Raw genomic sequence first — 24,003 nt, forward strand, 5'->3', positions numbered from 1 at the left:
AGTTCTGGCCAGGGCAATTAGGCAAGAGAAAGAAATAAAGTGCATTCAAATAGGAAAAGAGGAAGTCAAACTATCCCTGTTTTTAGATGACAGGATCCTATATCTAGAAAACCCCATTGTTTCAGCCCCAAAGCTTCTCAAGCTGACAAATAACTTCAGCAAACCTCAGAATACAAAATCAATATGCAAAAATCACTAGCCTAAAATCAAATTCCTATATACCAACAAGGGTCAGGCCAAGAGCCAAATCACAAATGAACTCCCATGCACAACTGCCACAAAAATAATAAAATAGCTAAAAATACAGCTAACTAGGGAGGTAAAAGATCTCTACAAGGAGAACTACAAACCACTGCTTAAAAAAATCAGAGATGACACAAACTGAAAAACATTCCATGCTCATAGATAGGAAGAATCAATATCGTGAAAATGGCCATACTGCCCAAAGCAATTTATAGATTCAATGCTATTTCCATTAAACCACCATTGACATTCTTCACAGAACTAGAAGAAACTATTTTGAAATTCACGTGGAACCAAAAAAAAGCCTGAATAGCCAAGGCAATCCTAAGCAAAAAGAACAAAGCTGGAGGCATCATGCTACCCAACTTCAAACTATACTACAGGGCTACAGTAACCAAAACAGCATGGTACTGGTATAAGAACAGACACACAGACTAATGGGACATAATAGAGAACCCAGAAATAAGACCACACACCTACAACTATCCAATCTTTGACAAACCTGACAAAAATAAGCAATGGAGAAAGGATTCCCTATTCATAAATAGCATAAATAAATGGTGCTGTGATAACTGGCTAACCATATGCAGAAGATTGATACTGGACCCCTTCCTTACGCAATATACAAAAATTAACTCAAGATGGATTAAAGACTTAAATGTAAAACAAAAAAATATAAAAACCTGGAAGACAACCTATCATTCAGGGCATAGGCATGGGCAAAGATTTCATAATGAAGACACCAAAATAACTGCAACAAAAGCAAAAGTTGACAAGTGGGATCTAATTAAACTAAAGAGCTTCTGTACAGCAACAGAAACTACCAGCAGAATAAACAGACAACCTACAGAATGGGAGAAAATTTTTGCAAACTATGCATCTGACAAATGTCTAATATCCAGCATTTATAAGGAACTTAAATTTACAGGAAAAGAAACAAACCACTCCATAAAAAGTGGGCAGAGAACATGAACAGACAAATTTCAAAAGACATACATGCCACCAATAATGTAATGAAAAAAAGCTCAACATCACTGATCATTAGAGAAATGCAAATCAAAACCACAATGAGATACCATCTCACACCAGTCAGAATGGCTATTATTAAAAAGTAAAAAAAAATAGGTGCTGGTGAGTTTGTGGAGAAAAAGAAACGTTATATAGTGTTGGTAGGGGTGTAAATTAGTTCAGCCACCATGGAAAACAGTGTGGTGATTCCTCAAATACCTACAGATAGAAATACCATTCGACCCAGCAATCCCATTACTGAGTATATACCCAAAGGAATATAAATAATTCTACAAAAAAGACACATGCATGCATATGTTTATTGCAGCACTATTCACAATAGCAAAGACATGGAATCAAACTAAATGCCCATCAATGATAGACTGGATAAACAAAATGTGGTACATACACACCATGGAATACTATGCAGCCATAAAAAAGAACAAGCTCATGTCCTTTGCGGGGACATGGTTGGAGGTGGAGGTCATTATCCTTAGCAAACTAACATGGGAACAGAATACCAAATGCCACGTGTTGTCACTTTTAAGTGGGAGCTAAATGATGAAAACAAATGGACACACAGAGGGAAACAACACACACTGGGAGGGTGTGTGGGTAGAAGTAAAGAGAGGGAAACAACACACACTTTTGGAGGGTGGAGGGTAGAAGTAGAGAGAGGATCAGGAAAAACAACTAATGGGTACTAGGCTTAATTCCTGGATGGTGAAATAATCTGTACAACAAACCCCATGACACAAGTTTACTGATGTAACAAACTTGCACTTGTACCCCTAAAGTTAAAATAAATTTTTAAAAGATTTTTTTTTAAAAAAGAAACAAATATTGGCTCCCTGACAGCCACTCTGATTATTCATGGGTAATCTAACTCACCTATCCCATGTCTCTACCTTGCTTTCCTCCTATTCCTCTGACTTAAAAGAGACCACACTAGTTCAGATCTGAGGATAGAGAGGACCTGACTTGAAACCAAAGTAATGAGAGAGGACAGGATGAGAAGAATACAAAAGATGTTTAGGAAGCAAGCAAAGATGCTTAATCTACCTGGGCTAGAGGAATTAGCCCTAGCTCCTTATTAGAAGCAGCTAGCAAGCTTTTAAAAATTACTAATTCCCTAGGGCTTACCCAAAGCCAAGTAAGTCAGAATCTTGAGATAGGAGGGTCATTTGAACTTTCTAAAAGCTCCCCCAAAAGATGCTGAGATAGAGTGAGTGCTGAAATCAGTTGTGGGGGATGAATCTAACTTCCAAATAATAATGCTTCATGCATTACGTTGGTGCAAAAGTAATTGCAGTTTTTGTCATTGAAAGGAATGGCTCTGGACACAAGTAAATCATTTTCTAAACCATTACATTTTTTTTTTTACTATTTTTAATCAAAGTAACCCATGAAAATTATTTTTAAACTCAAAGTGTACTACTATGTTTAAAATGAGAAATAGCAGGCTAGGTTCAGGGGCTCACACCTGTAATCCCAGCACTTTGGGAGGCCAAGGTGGGAGGACTGTCTGGCCCAGGGGTTTGAGACCAGCCTGGACAACATGGTGAAACCCTGTCTCTACAAAAATTTAAAAAATTAGCCAGGTGTGGTGAACTGCACTTGTGGTTCCAGCTACTTTGGAGGCTGTGGTGGGGGTATTGCTTGAGCCTGGGAAGTCAAGGCTGCTGTGAGCTGTAATCACACCACTGCACTCCAGCCTGAGCAACAGAGCAAGACCCTGTCTCAAAAAAAAAAAAAAAAGAAAAGAAAAGAAAAGAAAGAGAAACAGCAATACCCTGCCTCACCTCTCCAGTCACTCCCAAAGGCAAACTACTTAAAATTTTAGCTATTTCTTCTGATATTTAATTGCATATTCTTAAATGTTTAAACTGCTGTCTTGATTAATTTTAGACATTATTGATATAATTATGGCCATCCTATTGCACGCTAACTTATTTTTTTCCATCTCATAATACTGTGTAGTTATGTCAATGTTTTTTCCCAGCTTACCTTGCAGTCAGGTATGTCCAGGGTCAACATTTTGTCTGTGTCTTTTGGTACAGCTATACCAGTTGTTATTAAAATACTTCCAGGGACAGTTCCAAGATGAACGAATAGGAACAGCTCCAGTCTACAGCTCCCAGTGTTAGCGATGCAGAATACGGATGATTTCTGCATTTCCAACTGAGGTACTGGGTTCATCTCACTGGGGATTGTCGGACAGTGGGTGCAGGACAGTGGGTGCAGTGCACCGTGCACCAAGCATGAGCCGAAGCAGGGAGAGGCATCGCCTCACACAGGAAGCACAAGGGGTCAGGGAATTCCCTTTCCTAGCCAAGGAAAAGGGTGACAGACGGCACCTGGAAAATCGGGTCACTCCCACCCTAATACTGCGCTTTTCCGATGGTCTTAGCAAACGGCACACCAGGAGATTATATCCCACACCTGGCTTGGAGGGTCCTACACCTCTGGAGCCTTGCTCATTGCTAGCACAGCAGTCTGAGATCAAACTGCAAGGTGGCAGCGAGGCTGGGGGAGGGGTGCCTGCCATTGCTGAGGCTTGAGTAGGTAAACAAAGCATCCAGGAAGCTCGAACTTGGTGGAGCCCACCGCAGCTCAAGGAGGCCTGCCTGCCTCTGTAGACTCCACCTCTGGGGGCAGGGCATAGCCAAGCAAAAGGCAGCAGAAACCTCTGCAGACTTAAATGTCTCTGTCTGACAGTTTGGAAGACAGCAGTGGTTCTCCCAGCACGCAGCTTGAGATCTAAGAATGGACAGACTGCCTCCTCGAGTGGGTCCCTGACTCCCGAGTAGCCTAACTGGAAGGCACCCCCCAGTAGGGGCAGAGTGACACCTCACACAGCTGGGTACTCCTCTGAGACAAAACTTCCAGAGGAATGATCAGGCAGCAATATTTGCTGTTCACCAATATTCGCTGTTCTGCAGCCTCCGCTGCTGATACCCAGGCAAACAGGGTCTGGAGTGGACCTCCAGCAATCTCCAACAGACCTGCAGCTGAGGGTCCTGTTAGAAGGAAAACTAACAAACGGAAAGGACATCCACACCAAAACCCCATCTGTATGTCACCATCATCTAAGACCAAAGGTAGATAAAACCACAAAGATGGGGAAAAAACAGAGCAGAAAAACTTAAAATTCTAAAAATCAGAGCACCTCTCCTCCTCCAAAGGAATGCAGCTCCTCACCAGCAATGGGACAAAGCTGGACGGAGAAAGACTTTGACGAGTTGAGAGAAGAAGGCTTCAGACGATCAAAATTCTCCAAGCTAAAGGAGGAAATTTGAACCTATGGCAAAGAAGTTAAAAACTTTGAAAAAAGATTAGATGAACGGCTAACTAGAATAACCAATGCAGAGAAGTCCTTAAAGGACCTGATGGAGCTGAAAACTATGGCACGAGAACTATGTGACAAATGCACAAGCTTCAGTAGCCGATTCAATCAACTGGAAGAAAGGGCTATGTTCTGTTCCATTGATCTATGTCTCTGTTGTGGTACCAGTACCATGCTGTTTTGGTTACTGTCTTGTAGTATAGTTTGAAGTCAGGTAGCATGATGCCTCCAGCTTTGTTCTTTTGGCTTAGGATTGACTTGGCGATGAGGGCTCTTTTTTGGTTCCATATGAACTTTAAAGTAGTTTTTTCCAATTCTGTGAAGAAAGTCATTGGTAGCTTGATGGGGATGGCATTGAATCTATAAATTACCTTGGGCAGTATGGCCATTTTCATGATATTCATTCTTCCAACCCATGAGCATGGAATGTTCTTCCATTTGTTTGTATCCTCTTTTATTTCATGGAGCAGTGGTTTGTAGTTCTCCTTGAAGAGGTCCTTCACATCCCTGGTAAGTTGGATTCCTAGGTATTTTATTCTCTTTGAAGCAATTGTGAATGGGAGTTTGCTCATGACTTGGCTCTCTGTTTGTCTGTGATTGGTGTACAAGAATGCTTGTGATTTATGTACATTAATTTTGTATCCTGAGACATTGCTGAAGTTGCTTATCAGCTTAAGGAGATTTTGGGCTGAGACGATGGAGTTTTCTAGATATACAATCATGTCATCTGCAAACAGGGACAATTTGACTTCCTCTTTTCCTAATTGAATACCCTTTATTTCCTTCTCCTGCCTGATTGCCCTGGCCAGAACTTCCAGCACTATGTTGAATAGGAGTGGTGAGAGAGGGCATCCCTGTCTTGTGCCAGTTTTCAAAGGGAATGCTTCCAGTTTTTGCCCATTCAGTATGATATTGGCTGTGGGTTTCTCATAGATAGCTCTTATTATTTTGAGATACGTCCCATTAATACCTAATTTATTAAGAGTTTTTAGCATGAAGCATTGTTGAATTCTGTCAAAGGCCTTTTCTGCATCTATTGAGATAATCATGTGGTTTTTGTCTTTGGTTCTGTTTATATGCTGGATTGGGTATCAGTGATGGAAGATCAAATGAATGAAATAAAACAAGAAGAGAAGTTTAGAGAAAAAAGAATAAAAAGAAATGAACAAGGCCTCCAAGAAATATGGGACTATGTGAAAATACCAAATCTACGTCTGATTGGTGTACCTGAAAGTGATGGGGAGAATAGAACCAAGTTGGAAAACACTCTGCAGGATATTATCCAGGAGAACTTCCCCAACCTAGCAAGGCAGGCCAACATTCAAATTCAGGAAATACAGAGAATGCCAAAAAGATACTCCTTGAGAAGGGCAACTCCAAGACACATAATTGTCAGATTCACCAAAGTTGAAAGGAAGGAAAAAATATTAAGGGCAGCCAGAGAGAAAGGTTGGGTTACCCACAAAGGGAAGCCCATCAGACTAACAGCTGATCTCTCGGCAGAAACTCTACACGCCAGAAGAGAGTGGGGGCCGATATTCAACATTCTTAAAGAAAAGAATTTTCAACCCAGAATTTCATATCCAGCCAAACTAAGCTTCATAAGTGAAGGAGAAATAAAACACTTTACAGACAAGCAAATGCTGAGAGATTGTCACCACCAGGCCTGCCCTAAAGGAGCTCCTGAAGGAAGCACTAAACATGGGAAGGAACAACCGGTACCAGCCACTGCAAAAACATGCCAAATTGTAAAGACCATCAAGGCTAGGAAGAAACTGCATCAACTAACGAGCAAAATAACCAGCTAACATCATAATGACAGGATCAAATTCACACATACAATATTAACCTTAAATGTAAATGGGCTAAATGCTCCAATTAAAAGACACAGACTGGCAAACTGGATAAAGAGTCAAGACCCATCAGTGTGCTGTATTCAGGAAACCCATCTCACATGCAGAGACACACAAAGGCTCAAAATAAAGGGATGGAGAAGATCTACCAAGCAAATGGAAAACAAAAAAAGGCAGGGGTTGCAATCCTAGTCTCTGATATTTTTATTTTCTTTTCCTTGCATTTCTGCTTTCTGTGTGATTATTTTGTTGTTGTTCATTTGTTTTGAGTTTTGCCTTTTTTATTGAAGGCCTTCTTCAAATGTCTCCTATTCATTTACATTTAAGAACAAAGCATCAAAAAGCTGACTGCAAGTTCCATGTTCACAGGGGTAGGGGGAGGAGGGAGGAGGGTTATAGGGTTGTTGAATGATGGGCTCACTGTAGAAAGAATGGGTGGTAAGTCATTTTTTTCATTGTCGGACCTCAAATGTCAGTTTCTGTAAGTCCTTCTAAGGCTGCTCATTTTACCCAGAGAAGAGTCCTCTAGTCCTGACTGAATTACCTATCCTAGGTTTGGGCTTGGGGAAGAGTATGGAGTCTCACTGTTTAGTGAGCCGAATTTCATTAAATTCCTTTTTCAGTTGATCATTTTACCTTTCTCTTCTGTTTTGTCTGGCATCCCTAAACTCAGAACCTCTATTTTATTTTAATTTCTTCAGAAAAAACAAGCCCAGTCTCTGTCAAAGACTTCATCTTGCTGTATGGCATAGGAGAAGTGAAGTGAGGGTCTAGTTCCCTTACAGATTTTCCACCTATCCCTCATTTTCAGGCTTCTGCCCCACTCCAAATCCTCTAATTCCAGAAACTTTCTGGAATTCTTAGGGATATAGTGACTGTTTCTTCCAGCATCTCCTCTCAACCTCAGTTAAAGGCACTTAGGTATCAACTTCCTCTGTTATACTAAGGCAGTTGCCACAGGTCTATTTGCTTTTCATCTTCCAAAAATTTGCTGATGCCTCTTCTCCACTGTTGCCTCTTCTCATATTTACCGTGACTGTAATAGTGTTGCAGGAGAGACTGACAGTAAACACATGCGTTCCATCCACTAAATTCTAATCTGAAGTCCCATGAACTAAATCTCAAAACCACAGAGATTGCCACCAAAGATGAATCCTTATCAATTTCTTTTAACAGCCATAATTTTTCTGTATTTTACAGACATGCCTGATTAGATAAGATACTTTCCCAATTATTTTAATGTTTATTATCCTTTATTTTTTGATCATAAAAAAACATTCAAGAGAATCCTTCCAGATGCCACAAGACTTTTAATCTATTTTTAATCTATTAATTCATTAACTTAGTCTTAAAGCATGATAGGATTTATTACAGTAGATTATAATCAAACAAATAAAAATACAGATTTTTGTTTTTTGAGACACAGTCTCATTCTGTTGCCCACGCTGGAGTACAGTGGCGTGATCTCAGCTCACTACCATTTCCACCTCCTGGACTCAAGTGATTCTCATGCCTCAGCCTCCCCAGTGGCTGGGACTACAGGCATACACCACCATACCTGTCTAATTTATGCATTTTTAGTAAAGACGGGGTTTCACCATGTTGGTCAGGCTGGTCTCCGACTCCTGGCCTCAAGTGATCCACCCACCTCAGCTTCCCAAAGTGATGGGATTACAGGCATGAGCCACTGTGCCCAGCCTAAAAATACAGATTTTTTTTTAATGCAATGAAGCTTTTTCACTGAATCCTTCATGCTACTTCATATCCAACCTACTGTGGCCCAAGTTGTAGCCCAATTACAGTTAAGTAGTAACTTGGGCCACTGTAGGTTAGATATGAAGTGGCATGAAGGATTCAGTGAAAAAGCTTCACTGCATTAAAAAAATGCAGTAGCCCAAAGGTATTTACCTTGATAACTATCAAGCATTAACCAAGAAGACCTTTGCTGCCCAAAATCATCATCAATACTGGAGTCTTAGCTATTTTACTTCTAAAGACAGGCAAAGGAAGGAAGATCAGAACTTTTAACAAATAATCAAGCATGAGGACTTTTTTCACATATGAGTATCACAATTTTTTTTACTTCCATCCAAAGGACACAAATCTGAAGATCCTTAGCCTGAAGAATTTAATCTTCAAGGCTGAAAACCTAGCACTTGTCCTAAATACTAAATTCACAGTTTAAGAAATAAGAAATAAATTACCAGATTAACTACTGAATAAAACACTAATATTACACTTTTGATCTTGCTCCACTTGAAAGAAGTGCATATTTTGGACTTGCCAAAACTTATAATTGCCTCCTGCTACTACTCATGGCTTCCGTGAAAAAAAAAAAAAAGCCAACTCCACCTAGCAGAAGAATAAAAGATTCCCATGGAAGGAAAAACAAATTAAATTGGTCTATTTCTTGAGCTGGGTGGTAGTTACATGGATGTTCACTTTTTAAAATTCATTAAACTGTGTATTTACATTTCAAAAGTTTTCCGTATATGTGTTATATTTTACAATACAAAAACTATTTTTAAGGTTAAAAGAGAAATAAAAAGGCAGAAATTTCATTTGTCATGAAACACATTGCCTTAATCTCACTTGGCCAGAATTATTATACACTATCACAGGGATAACAAGAGAAAAGTTGTCATAATTTACTTTAAGGGCCTAAACCAATCCCCCGCCAAATTTCAATAGTCATCTTTGTTGTTTTATTCAAAACACTTTAAAAATTAAGCTCTTAAACATCACAGTGTGTGTTGCATACCATATGGTAATAGTGATAACTTACATTTGCATAACACTATTTACTTGCAAAGAGTTTTCACATTGAATACCTAGGAGATAGACCAGATATAATTTTTTCCTACACAACAGATGAGGAAACTTAGGCACTTATTATTGATTAGTAAGATCACAAATAGTGACAGAATCAGGACTAATTCCAACTTCCATACATCTAATTAAGGGTTCCTTTAACATTTTATGAGGACAAAGAACCTTCTACTTTTCAAGGTTCTGAGTTCAAAAACAGGATCTCAAAGCTAGTTGTCCCTGTCATGGCATTTATGAGTTTCCTGACATTCCCAGTGAGGAAGGAGAGATCCACTAAATATGGCTGTGAAAGCAATAAACTAAGGACCTATGCACAAACCTTTCAGTCATTTAATTCACTTCTAGTTGACATAACAAAGTGTCTGCGGCCACAAAGGTTAGTTTAACTTGGGTGCAAACATAAAAGTTATGAGTACTCAATAACTTACGTTCAAGGGTAACCAACACCTTTTTGCCATTGAGGAAGTGTTTAAAGGAGAGATATGACCCATCCATTCCTGGCTTCTCATCCGACACCATACCATTCCACATAGATGTGGAGTAATTTATTTGGTTGGTGTATGACAGTCATGGGTCTACCTCTCAGTATGGTGAGGAAGTGTTCTAAGATCTTTTTCAGTGGATACTTTAATTACTTCTTCTGCCTTAGAAGGCATTTTTTTTTTTTTTTTCTGAAGTGGAGTTTCATTCTGTGGCACAGGCTGGAGTGCAGTGGCACAATCCCGGCTTACTACAACCCCTGCCTCCCGGGTTCAAACGATTCTTCTGCTTCACCCTCCGGAGTAGCTGAGATTACAGGCACATGCCACCACGCCCAGCTAATTTCTGTATTTTTAATAGGGTTTCATCATGTTGGCCAGGCTGGTTTCAAACTCCTGATCTCAAGTGATCTGCCCGCCTCCCCCTCCCAAAGTTCTGGGATTATAGGCACGAGACACCGTGCCTGGCCCTAGAGGGCAATATTAACTGAGATTCAGAGATCCCACTTCTTTCAAGAGCTAGCTCTGCCACACATGTCTGTAATCCTGGGCAAATCACATATATCTAAAAATGTTTAAAGGATTTTAAAGCTTTCTCATCTTTAAAATAAAGGAACAACTTCCTTATCTTTAAGGTACTTTCCATCTCTATGGACTAAATGCTCAGAAAGGCTTTACGAGCTGTATTCCATAGTTTTAAAGACAGACACTGACACCGATACAAAATCATTTTGATACTTTGGCCTCATAGTTCCCGAAGACCAATGATCTTCTACCTCCATTGGCCTGTGTCACTCAACATCCTCAAGCTCAGCCACACTTTGAATTTTTGTCATTACTCAGAACTGATCCCTCCACAATAACTCTGAAAGTTCCTCATGCCCTTCACCACTACCCTCAGAACCTCCCTCCACATTCCAATTTTTCCCTTTCCTTCACTCTTGCTGAATCAGCCATTACACACTCTAATCTCATATCCCCTGCTATTCTCCCAGCCCATCGACACTCTAGTGTCACTTGCCTTCCTACTCAACCAAGGGCCCATATGGAGTTGGCAGTTTCAGTGATACTCACAGCATCTCTACTTCCAATTTTCTGAGCATTGCTGGAGAAAGTCATGAAATACAGGAGTGATTCATCCTATCACTAGGCTAAGGCCTTCTAGCAACTTGTCAAGCCCTCATCACCTTTGGCTCCCCACTGCGCAGACCCAAAGTTTTCCAAACCTTTTCAACTCTCCTCCACTTCAATTTTATGCTTTACTCTCCACTTACTTTTGGCAAATCAATATAAAAGAATCAACCCATTTCAAATGCAGCCACCTCCCAGCCATCAACTTCCCTTTTAAGAACTCAAAATTTCCTTTTGCTTTCATCTAACTTCTTTCTTCCTCCATGCCACATCTGCATTTTGTATTCCTCTACATTCTATGGATTTGGACAAATATATAATACCACGTATGCACCGTTATATCACAGAGTAGTTTCACTGCCCTAAAAATCGTCTGTGCTATGCCTGTTCATCCATCCTCCATCCTAACCCCTGGCAACCACTGATCTTTTTACTCTCTCTATGGTTTTGCTTGCCCAGAATGTTGTGTAGTTGGAATCACACAGTATGAAGCTTTTTCAGATTGGCTTCTTTGACTTAGGAATATGCATTTAAGCTTCCCCCATGTCTTTTCATGGCTTGATAGCTATTTATTTTTAGCACTAATATTCCATTACCTGGATGTACCACAGTTTATCCTGAATGACATCTTGGTTGCTTCCAAGTTTTGGCAATTATGAAGAAAGCTACTATAAACATCAGTGTGCAGGCTTCTGTGTGGCCACAAGTTTTCAACTCCTTTGGGTAAATACCAAAGGACACAACTGCTGGATTGTGCAGTAAGAATGTTTCATTTTGTAAGAAACCACCAAGCTGTCTTCCAAAGTAGCTGTACTGTTTAACATTCCCACTAGTAATAAATGAGAGTTCCTGTTGCTCCACTTCCTTGTCAGTATTTGCTGTTGTCAGTGTTCTGAATTTTGGCCATTTCAATTGTGTATAGTGGTATATCACGGTTGCTTTGATTTGCATTTTCCTGATGACATATGATGTGCAGTATCTTTTCATATGCTTATTTGCCATCTGTGTATCTTCTCTGGTGAGGTGTCTGTTAAGGTCTTTGGCCCATTTTTCAAATGGGTTGCATATTGTTCAGTTTTAAGAGTTCCTTGTATATTTTAGATAACAGACTTTTATTTGATATGTCTTTTGCAAATATTTTCTCCCAGTCTGTGGCTCATCTTTTTATTCTCTTGACAATGTCTTCTGCAGAGCAGAAATTTTTAAAGTTTTATGAAGTCCAGCTTATCAATTCTTTCATGGCTGTGCCTATGATGTCATATCTAAAAAGTCATCACCAAACCCAAGGTCATCCAGATTTTCTCCTATGTTATCTTCTAGGAGTCTTACAGTTTTACATTCAGGTCTGTGATCCATTTTGAATTAATTTTTGTGACAAGGGTGAAGTCTATGTCTAGATTAATCTTTTTTTTTTTTTTGCATATGGATGTCTAGTTGTTTCAGCCTCATCCATTTGCTGAAAAGACTATCCTTTCTCCACTGTATTACCTTTGCTCCTTTGTCAAAGATCACTTGACTGCATTTATTGGGGTCCATTTATGGGCTCTCTTTTCTGTTCCATGATCCATTTGTTTAATTTTTTGCCAATACCACTGTCTTGATTACTATAGGTTTATAGCAAGCCTTGAAGCTAGGTAGTGTCAGTCCTCCAACTTTGTTCTTCTCCTTCAGTATTGTGCTATTTTAGGTCTTTTGCCTCTGCATATAAACTTTAGAGTTAGTTTGTCAGTATCTACAAAATAACTTGATGGGATTTTGACTGAGATTGCATTAAATATATGAATACAGTTGGGAAGTCCTGACAATATTGAGCCTTCCTACCCATGAAGATGGACTATATCTCCATTTACTTAATTCTTCTTTGATTTCTTTTATCAAAATGTGATAGTTTTCCTCACATAGATTTTATATATATTTTGTTAGGTGTATATCTAAGTATTTCGTGTTGTCTGAGGTGCTAATGTAAATGGGATTGTTTTTAATTTCAAATTCCACTGTTAATTCCTGGTATATAGAAAAGTGATGAACTTTCATATACTAGCCTTGTCTCTTACAACCCTGCTGTAATTGCTTATTAGTTCCAGGAGGTTTCTTTGTTGTTGTTGAGTCTTTCAGTTTTCTACATAAACAATCATGTCATCTTCAAACAAAGGTTTATTTCTTCCTTTCCAACCAATCTATCTTTTATTTCTTTATATTCTGCCATATTTTCCCACAAGTAACTTCTTTATTTGCATCATGATTAGGGTAATCAATTCAGTTATTCAAAAATAGGCTCTCTTTTAAGATTAAAAGTGGGCATTATTATCCACTTTTATCCTGTATCCTGTATCCAGGTATTATACTGTAAATAAACTGGTGTGAACTGGCACTGCCCTGGGCAATTGCATGTATGGTTACCCCATCCTATCTCTCCTGCTTGAGGAGAGCCTAGTGTATTAATTGCCCTCCTATGTCCTCCCTCGATCTTCATTCCTTTCCTCTGCACTTGCAACCACTCTACGCACAATGCACAAATGTTCTCAAGCCTTCCTTATGTTTTTTTTTTTTTTTTTTTTTCTGAGAGGGAGTCTTGCACTGTCGCCCAGGCTGGAGTCCAATGGTGCAATCTCAGCTCACTGCAACCTTCGCCTCCCAGATTCATGTGATTCTCCTGCCTCAGTGTCCCTAGTAGCTGAGATTACAGGCACACACCACCACACTCGGCTAATTTTTCATATTTTTAGTAGAGACGGGGTTTCACTATGTTGGCCAGACTGGTCTGGAACTCTTGACCTCATGATCTGCCCACCTTGGCCTCCCAAACTGCTGGGATTAAGGTGTTAGCCACCACGTCCTGCCGGTTTTGTTTTTAAGAAAGTTTCATTGACACTTTTCTTGCCCCAAGTTATTGCCTTCTCCCTACCCCCAGCCTCTGATTTTCACAGTCCAGTCACGATTTACATTTGCTTTCTCCATTTCCTTCCCAAGCCAGCATCCTTCAGGTATCTAGCTGACTTGTCCCCACTAATCCCCACTGCCCAACTGACTCTGTTCCTCGAAGGCTATTGACGATGGTCTCACTGACAAATCTAATGTCCTTTTCCCAGTCTTCAACTCAGCCCATCCTCTACCCTATCAGGATCCTTCGAAATCTCCTTCCTCGTCTTTCTTTGCCCAATCTTTTCCTCATGCCCCTCCTGCTTCTTATTCTCAGCATCCTGCCTACCTCCTCCTGTCTCCCTCAAGTCCACAAATACTGGCTTTTACAAGGCTCTATCCTAGCCTTTTATTCTGCTCACCACACTCTGAACTTTCTGACAGGTTCACCATCCCCCTCCATAAGGATGCCCCAAATCTTTCTCTATTTTTAATGGCTCTCATCCATCTGGATGGTCCATAGCCACATACAAGTTAACACATCCAAATCCAAACCAATAATCACCTCCATTAATTGGACAAATATTTATTGATTGCACACTACTTGCAGGTGATTTACTAGTGTCCCTTCCTATTTCAATCCTTGCCAGCATCAACATAAGTGACTCAGCTTCTGTCTTTGATTTCTTCCTCAACTCCTACATCCAATTGCCAACAAGTTCTGTTTCATTTACTTCTACAGTATCTTGCCCAACTCATCTGCCTCCACCCTAACTTAGGTTCTCATCATTTCTCTTCCGGAGAATATTTCAACAGCTTAAATGGACTACCTGTGGTTCCTGTGATGAAGATTAATCTCTTAAAGCATAGCCTTGATCACATCATTCCCCCATTTAAAATATTTCGGATACTTATCTACTGCCTACTAAAGAGTCTCCTTAGCCCAGCATTCAAGATGCTTCACAATATAGTCCTAATTTCCCCTCCCCATGCAGCATTCTCTCCCATTATGCTGCCTCCAGGCTCCTCAACCTCCAGTTTAACCACATTCTTCTCCAATCCTGGACATGCTCATATATCCTTACCTTCAAGTCTTAGCACAGACTGGTCCCTACATCTCTGCCGATTGAAGTCGTCTCAATTTTTTAAGGCCTTGCTCAAAATTCCCTAATTAAGTCTTACCTTTTTTCTGGCTAGAAGAAATAGTCTTTCCCTCCTCTGAATTCACAAAGCATTTTCTTTATGCCTAACAGTTCTCCCATTTAAAACAGCCTTTAGTTATCTGTCTTATGTGCTCTACGTGACTCTTAAGCCTCTTAAAGAAAGAGTATCTATGTCTAATTAACCAGTATTCTTCTTATATTGCTTTATGTATATAGTAAGCTGGATGAGAGGTTGAGATATTCAAGTTAACTTCATATCCATCATATAGCATATAAAATAATGAAAATGTACTTATCATAAAAGTTAATTTAGACAAATTCTTAAGAAGGTCTAGAAACTAACCATTTTTGTAGTTTTTGTTGGATCAAGGATATATAAATTACCTTAAACTAAAATTGCAGGAGAACTGTATATTTCTTTATTGGTTCCCGAAACCAGAGTTGGACAAGATCTTAGAGATCAGTAATTCCCCTCCCCCATTCTGACCACCAATTCTCCGATTGAAAAAACTGAAACTTCTGAGAGATTAAGCTGCCCCCATGGTCACACAAATCTGTAGTCATAACTATAGCAGTTACCATTTATTAAGAGCCTTTTATACACCACACACGTTATATATACACATTATCTCAGTCTCACACAATCCTTCAAGGTAGATGGCGTTATCCCCACTTTAGAGATGACAGAATGCTCCAAAAAGTTAAGTAATTTGCTGTGGAAAGCTCTGCTTAGGGGCAGAGCTGTGTTTTAGCCCCAAATCTGACTGGCTGCAAAGTCTAGGCTTTTCTATTGGATGCTGTGACAGAGGCAAGACCTATCAGATGTCCTGACTCCTGTCTCCTGCTTCTCCAGTAAATAATTATACCAAGTAAGCAAACATGCACACTTACAAGTTTTAAGCCTTTAAAAAAAACTGGAGGCATTAAAAATTAAACAGTAGTTTCATTATTGTAAAAGTTCTAAGGTTAATTCTAGGTTATTTACTGCCAATATCTAATTCTGTTGTCAGAAAACTTCTTCAATGTGGAAAGGAGATATGTTTTCCTGCTTTTTCACTTCCTAAATATATTTTCACCTTAAAACCCATTTATCCAACTGCTTTCAATAAGCATTTGTTGAGCCCCTAGGTGTTCCAGGCACATGGGAGGATACAAAGGTGAATAAGACATTATTTTTCCCTCTGAGAGTTCACAAGCAAAAGGCAGACAATCAACTAATGATAGAAACCATTCTTCTCCACCTATAGCAGCTCTGGCTAATTCAGGAATGTCCAACCACTTAAGCTCTTTATGAGAGTCAGGACTCTTGGTTCTGACTCTTGCCCTGTACCTTAGGCAAGTCATCTCACTATGCTTTAGTTTCTTTAGTAAAAGGATTGATTAAAAAGGAATGAACTGTGCCAAGTAATTTCAAGGTCTCTTTTAGCTTTAAAATTCTATCGTCTCTGAGCTTACTCTTGAGATTATGCTTCTGCAAGTGATCACAGCTACCATTATGGAAAGGGAACTGCTAGAAGCCCATTCTTCTTCAGCACTAACTTCAGAAGTACTGAGTTCTGAAAATACTGCTACAAGACTGGGACTAATTAACAGGCCTCCAAAGTTTATTTATAATATAAACTTTATCAAAGTTTATCTATAATATAAACTTTATCAAAGTTTATCCTCTAAAGGGATATTATTAAACATGACATACAAATCCTTTTTACATCATATCACTGACTTATTATAGCTGTAATTCTTTAGAATCCATTTAAGATGTTTAAAATATAATTTTAAATAACTCCTTTTATCTACTCTTCTGTGGCATTACCGACATGAACAACAACAAATCAGAGTTAAGGCCTCTGCAGCATAAATCCTGTTTTCATTTGATTAAATTAATACTTCATATTGGATCACTTGAGCCTGGGAGGTTGAGGCTATGATTGCACCACTGCGCTCCAGCTTGGGCAACAGAGTGAGACCCTGTCTCAAACAAAAAACCTTCATATTAAGTGGTATCTATTATGAACCTTCCCAAACTGCAGCTAAACTTCAGGCTGTTTTCCAGGTAGTGGGGAGGGAAGATAATGGAAATATTAGTATTCCAAATGAGTGGAAACATAGGACTGTGGGATTTGACTTTGCTGATTCCATTTCAATATCCTGCACTTTTTCTTCAACTAGCACAGATAATAGTTTTAATCATCCAGAAGTTACATAGTAATATACTTTCTCTTGACAGAGCTCCACATGCTTTATCTTTTTTCATACTAAGTGTCTTAGGATATGATCCTCAAACCCTTCTTGTGCTGCAGGTTAACATCACAGGCGAGAAAATCAATCAAAAGAAAACCAGGAGGAAAAAGAAGAAAATTAGAACTGCACCAACTTGGTGACTTTCCCACAAAAAAAAGCACTGAATTTCAACTGTCAAAAACAGTCCTACCAAGAAATCTGCAAAAGAGTTTATTCATTCACGAGTCAACAAATACTAAGTGTTTCATATATGCCAGGCACTGTTCTAGGTGCTAGGTTTATAGCAGTGAACAAAACAGCCCAAATCCCTACCATAGTGGAGCTTACATTCCAGTAAGAAGAGATCAGACTTAAAGAACTCCTAAACAAAGCAAGATCAGATAGCGATTAAGCGCAGTAAAGAAAATAAAATAGTACTATGGGGTGGCTCCTGGGGGGAGGGGACAGGAGATAATGAAGGCAATCAAGAGGGCCTGGCTGAGTAGATGCCGTTTGAGGTGAGTCTTAAATGATGAGAAAACTTTATTCAGTCTTACTAATGTGAGGTGGGAATGAGTCAAGTTAATCTTTGAGAGTGATCACAGTGGGAAAAATTCTGTATTCATGAATGAAAACCGAGGTTCCTTTTAGGATCCGGCTTTTTTAAAACCCTCAAAAAACTAGTCTTAAGGAGTCTTCTTTTAAGATCCACTTTTAAAATTTTTCGAATTACTTCAGAGCTACTTAGGTAGACGCAATTACTAGGAGGATTCCTTCAGAGTCTGATACCTCCCTCATTTGACACCAAATCCTGAATGAGACAGGACCAGCCCTGCAGCGAACCAGCACTCCTCAACCGATTAATGTAGCCAGGTGGAATTTTGTAACTCTTTCAAGAACGCGAAACAACCCTTGGGGAATGTGTGGACCCTGACCCCCCAAAAGTTAGTGTGGAAGAGGGGACCCCGCTGCCCTTTTGCACTAAGTCTCCCCCGCCCCTCCGGGCGTCCCTGACCCCCCAACAAGTTATTGTGGAAGGGGGGACCCCGCTGTCCTTTTGCACTAAGTCTTCCCCGCCCCTCCGGGCGTCATCACTGCAGAGGGGCCACTCTCCCTGGGTCAGAGGTACACAGCGAGTACGCGCGCGTGTGTGTACCCCGCATGAATCATCGGGGCCCGGTCCGCGGGGCGATGATTCATTCACCGCCCTGGAGCTCACGGCCACACGTTCCGGGTGTACTATGACGGCCGCACACGCAGCTTCCTTAATATTAAACAAATGTTTCAAAGTACAAACGCCTGGGGCCAGAAACCTGTAGACCCAGGAGAGGTGGCAGCGAAAAAATAGCACGTTTCGGCCGCTGCCCGAGTGTTGGCGGGGAGGGGAGGGGAGCAGCGGGGACGTCCGTCCGTGCCCCCCCCACCACCACCCCAGCACGCGCGCGGGCAGCGCCCGCAGGGGGCGCGGAGGGCGTACAGGTGGGTCCCGCCGGTCCTGCCTCCTACCCCTCCCTGCCACTCGCGGAAGGCCACCGCGCCCTCCCCAACGCGCCTCTCGCTCGCCCCTTTCCTCTCCGTGACATCTTATATAATAACCTGAGCTAATCAAAACGGAAGCGACGCGCGCAGCCGGGAGCAGATGCTCGCGCCCAGAGCCAGCGGCCCCCAAACTAGGCGCCGGGGCGCGCGGCTGGCGGCGGGGGAAGGGCCCGAGCGCCGACTCGGGTCGTCCCTCCTTGGCGGAGGCGCCGCTGCTGCCGGTCCCCATCAGGAAGCCGCGAGCGTCACAAACTGCGTCAGCTTCTTCAAACACATTTCATGGTCTCCCTCCAGCCAGGGAGCCGCTGCTCCCGCGGCGGGGCTGCGGCCAGGACTGGAAGGCGCCCCTCTGGGGAAGAGAAAGTTCCTCGGGGCCCTCCCCTTGCCCGCCCGGCGCCCGGCCCCGCCGCGCCTCCAGCCCCTTTCCGCGCGCCGCCAGCCCGGCCGCGCCGCCCACCGGCCCGCACCGAGGTCAGGTTAGGCAACTTGTGACCCCGGGGCGCCAGGCGGCCCCCTCCCGCCCTCCAGGCTCGCCTGGCTCCCGGGGCCTCCCCCCGGCCCCGCGGAAAACAGCCACGCCAGAAACTTCCCTGGGCCGCGTCGGGCGGGGAAGCCGCCTGGGTCCCCGCGCATCGCCCTTACCTTGCTCTCGAGAGGCCACGATCCGGGCGGGCCGCGCGGGGCGCGTGGTGCGCGAGCGCGCGCGCGTGGGGCGGTAGGTGAGGGAGCCCGCGCCGGCGGGGGCGGGGCGGGGCAGCGGGGGTGCGAGCGGCGCGGGGCGGGGGCTGGGCCGGCCCGGCGGGCGGGCGCGAGGAGAGCAGAGCCCGCGGCGGCGGCGGCGCTGGCGGCGGCGGGCGCGGGGCGAGCGCGCCGAGGGGGCGGAGGAGTTACCGTGGGTTTGTTTACGCATTGCTGCCCGGCTCGGGGCACAGCCCGCACTCCCTGATTGGACACAAACTGGGGCACAGCCTCTCGCCGCCGCCCGCCAGGCCTCCTCGAGCCGCGGCCGCGCAGCTCCCGGAGCGCCCTGCCGGGCACGGCCCACGGCGGTGCCCAGGCCTGGAGGGGACGAGCCGCGGCGGCTGCCCCGGGCGGGCGTAAAGCGAAGCGTTCGCTCGGGGCTCGCAGTCGCCCACCTGTAGTGGCCCGACCTTGGCAAGGAGAAATTCGAAACTTCTCAGGCTGGAGACTTCGAATCGTACAGCCGCTGAGGGGGCACCTTCTCCCCCCACAGACGGAGGAAGCGTGCCCTTGAATAGATGGAAGGCAGCTCGAATGTCAGTATGCCTCCGTGGCGATGGTCAAGTCCAGGCTTCCCGTATAAGCTGCCCTCCACCCCAGAGCTCGCAGTTTCTTTTCCTGCCTCCAGCTTCTTTGCTTCTAATCGCAAAGTCCCCCCACCCCCCACCCCCCCCCGCCGCCACCCCACCAGAAGTGACCTTGCCGCCCTGATGCTGAAGATCCTCCAATGACTCACCATGGCCTCGAGCCTTAATGCCTCATTCTCAGAGTCCTCAATAGCTGGGCCTCCATTTTTCAGTCTCCCCTGCACTTCCCTACCCTCACCCCAAAGCCTCCGTTTACAGACAACACCTGAAATGTGTCTGTCCTTTGACACTTTATTTTGATCCTGCTCTGTTCTCTGCCAGAAGACCCCTTAGCTGCCTCCACCTGTCAAACTTTCTTGGACTCAGCTCCTGTAGCCATCTCCTACCATGTCTGTGCAGTCTTCCTGCTCCCCCAGGCAGAATCCCCCCTTGTGGCTGGCATCATTCTGACTTGGGGGTCAGTTGTGTGCCTGTGCTGTACCCTCTCTGATCTGTGGATTCCTTAAAGAGGAGTCTGCTTTTAACAGAGCTCTGGTGATGGGAGAAATGAAAGCTGTAAGACTAATATTGCCTCCTAGTGTCTGCAGCTCTGGTGGGACTGGAAAAGTTCAGGAGTCTTTATCAAGAGGGTCTCCTGATAGGTCCACAAACCTCATCTTGCAGAAAGCAAACACTTCCAAAAACTGAGCATGCCCTCCATTTTTCCTGCGTCTCTATATCTCCTCCCCACCACACCTAGCTATGTGCCCTCCATACTCATAATGGGCGCTAAAGTAGCCCTTGAGGAATAAAATTGAATTCTACAGAGATGTTCCTTAAGCCAAGGCTGGCGGTGATCAAAGAGAATAGAGTAAATCTTGAAAAAGTAGACATGAACCCAGTAATTTTACAGCTTATTCCTAGGCTAAGAGCCTTCCGGCCCTGTTAGGTAGTGTGGGTTTGTCGCTGTCTGATCAAACACTGAAGTAGACCCTGACCCTTCTTGACTCCTGGGACTGCTAGATTTTTTTCTCCGATGCGCTGCTTGCAGTCCCATTAAGAAAAGTGTCTTTGAACTCTGCAAGTGAATCCAATGAAAGTAAAGTTTTCTTTCCCAAGTGATTCAATAGCAATAATTTAATGCAGCAAATTAGTTACAAGTGTTGAAAAAACTGGACGTTCAACTAGGGTAAGGTGAGGCAATCCTGAGATTAGCAACTGCTGGACGTGCCTTCTCCGCTGAGGCTGGAGGGGCAAAGAGAGGAGACAGCCAGAACCCTGAAGGGCTTGTCCAATAGGAGTTGGAGCCACAAAGTTAATGCAACTACTGCAGCAGACATCTTCCAAAGTAGGGGATGAGAGTCCCCCTGGCTTCTCCCTTCCTCCCACCCTCCAAGGCCACCCGGTGGTGGAAAGCAGGAGAAGCCAGTGGACAAGATGACAGAGGGCGGGTCAGAATCCCTACAGAAAAAATTAGGAACATACAATCCCTAATTGTATGTTCCCTGCATTATTTGAAGCTACGTCTTATGATGCTTGTTTAACACCATCTGTGAAGATATGGTGCTCCTCTAGTCTGCTGTTTCTGTGATGTGAGTACAGATTCTCACATCTACAGAATATGTGAGAGCCGCAAAAGGAGAATGGGTCTGAGAGCCCAGCGGCAAATGACTGGCACCTGGGCTTGGGTGCTGCACCTGGTTGCCTCTTCCTTTAGGCCGGATTCCTCAGTGCAGCAGGAACTTTCTCTTCCCGAGTCCTAGAATTCTGTCCTTCTTACTTGTCCCTCTTTACCCTTCTGCTTCCATTACCCTTCTATCCTCTTCTTCGCCGTCACTCCCTTACATTTCTTTTTGCTCTCTCGTCTTGTGTACCCTGGCTCTCGTTTTTTCTTTGTGTTCCCATATATCTCCTCCTGACTTATTTTTCCCCCCAGAGTCTCTTCTCCCCTCTTCTTGTCTTACTCCTCCCTGGGCAGGGTGGCAGCTTTCTTCAGCATGAAGGAGGTGACCAGTTGCCTATGGAAGGAAGAGATTAGGAACTATCATGTTGCTGCCCTTCCAGACAGTGTAGTAGATATTTTACATGCGTTATCTCATTTAATCTTCATCTCACTCCTATTAGCTGGGCAACATTTAATATAATCTGGTGACTTTGCTATTGCCTGTCACGAGGAAGGCTTTGTGCCCGTCACCAACAACACTGCTGACAGTTCTCTTACCTTTCCTATACATGGTTCCCTGCAACGTTTCTTCTTCTTATCTTACATCTTTTCCTTTCATTAGCACAGATACTTCGCCCAAATCCCAAACCCCCAGCAGTCTAATACATCCGCACTTTAAATCCCCAAAGACTGAGAATGGCTATTTAGAGGAGGTGGCATTTCAGCTGGCACTTGAAGGATGGATAGATTTTCAACAGATGGAAATGGAGGAAGGGTATTCTTGGTGGAACAGTAAATTACATGGTTTACCTTGACTGAAACAAGGGATAACTAAGAAATGAAGCCATATTTCAGAAACTTGTCTTCAGCTCTCAGTTCTCTGAGACTATTCAGAAACACAGATTAACCATGAGCATATTAAATATAGGTGTGATTTATATAATTAGAATCATAGTGTTTAAAGCCAGAAAGAATTTTCAACATTGTTTGGTGCAACGTGTCCAGTTTTAAGTGAGGGAAATGAAGCCTAAAAGACTTAATACCTGGAATATCATAATGATTAAACATGGGCATTAGAGTTTGACTACTTGTATTCAAATCCCTACTTTAACAAATTTTAGTTTATCTGACCTTGAATTATCTGTGGTTAAGTTTCCCCATCTATAAAATAGAGAAAAACGATAGAATCTACTTCAGTGGGTTGTCATGAGAATGAAATATCGTCATATGTAAAACACTCTTGCCCAGTTTGTACTGCCATAACAAACTACCATTGACTGGGTGTCTTAAACAACAAACATTCATTTCTCACAGTTCTGGAGGCTGGAAGTATGACATCAGAGTGCCAGCACAGTCAGGGGTTGGCTGAGGGCCTTTCTTCCTCCTCTGGAGTGCTGACTTCTCATGGTATCCTTACATAGTGAAAAGACACTGAGCCTCAGAGCTCTCTGGGGTTCCTTTTATAAGGGCAGTCATCCCATTAATGAGGACTCCACTCTCATGACTTAATTACTTCCCAAAGGCCCCACCTCCCAATACCATCACACTGGGGGGTAGGATTTCAACATACGAATTTGAGGGGAGCCATGAACATTCAGTCAATTATAGACATGTTATAGGTGCCTGGCATATAGTCAGTACTCATTAAATATAGGCAAAAAAAATTATGACTTCCCATGGCTATCCAGCTAGTAAATACCAGAACTAGAACTGGTACCCCAAGTTTTTGTGGCCCTAATTGTATGTTCCCTGCATTATTTGAAGCTACGTCTTATGATGCTTGTTTAACACCATCTGTGAAGATATGGTGCTCCTCTAGTCTGCTGTTTAAAGAAGTGCTCAGTTATCTTTCCAGCTCCAATTTCTCTACATTTCCTGCTTCCTGCTTCTGCTAGCCCTGGTTCCCCCCACCAGTCCTCAGCAATCTTAGCATACTGTGAAGTTCCAGGGGAGGAAGGGAGCAGGAAAAATTATCAGTAAACCTGTATTTTATAGTCAACTGTTTAGGTTACAAGTTCTAATATAGTAAAATTTTACTAATTTAAATTTCGAAGGGCCAAAAATATTGAATTAAAGATATTCAAATTATCTGTTATTCTTCAGCCTACAGGGTGTCAACTCTACCAGCTTAAATTTTAGTAGTTCCTTAGGGGGATTCACTGGGACCAAGAAAAAGCATTGTTTGGGGTATCTAATTCTTGACCAAAGTTGTGATGGAAGAGAACAAATTTCTTTGTCCCTCCTCCTTTTCACCTAGTCACTGGTCCCACTTTTCAAAACTCCTGCAGCCCCATGATCTTTATGTAGTCCACTCTCTCTCGACCATAAGCATCTTGAGGTAATGAACCACAACTTACTTGCCT

General features: G+C 42.8%; 1 protein-coding gene across 4 annotated transcripts in view; it reads right to left on the reverse strand.

The window, feature by feature from the left end:
- PCGF5 (polycomb group ring finger 5) overlaps positions 1-20,194 on the reverse strand; it is a 124,419-nt gene extending 104,225 nt beyond the window's left edge. For 2 of the 4 annotated variants that reach the window (XM_030809273.1, XM_030809278.1), the window contains exon 1: positions 19,313-19,410. The gene's annotated coding sequence lies outside the window, so the exon portion shown is untranslated. Of the gene's footprint in view, positions 1-18,727; positions 18,750-19,312; positions 19,411-20,147 lie in introns of those variants that run through there. The other 2 variants (XM_030809277.1, XM_030809276.1) reach the window with 2 other exon arrangements.
- Between the last annotated feature and the right edge of the window lie 3,809 nt (positions 20,195-24,003).

Source organism: Nomascus leucogenys, chromosome 3 (genome assembly GCF_006542625.1).
Source record: "Nomascus leucogenys isolate Asia chromosome 3, Asia_NLE_v1, whole genome shotgun sequence".
Classification (NCBI taxonomy): Eukaryota; Metazoa; Chordata; class Mammalia; order Primates; family Hylobatidae; genus Nomascus; species Nomascus leucogenys.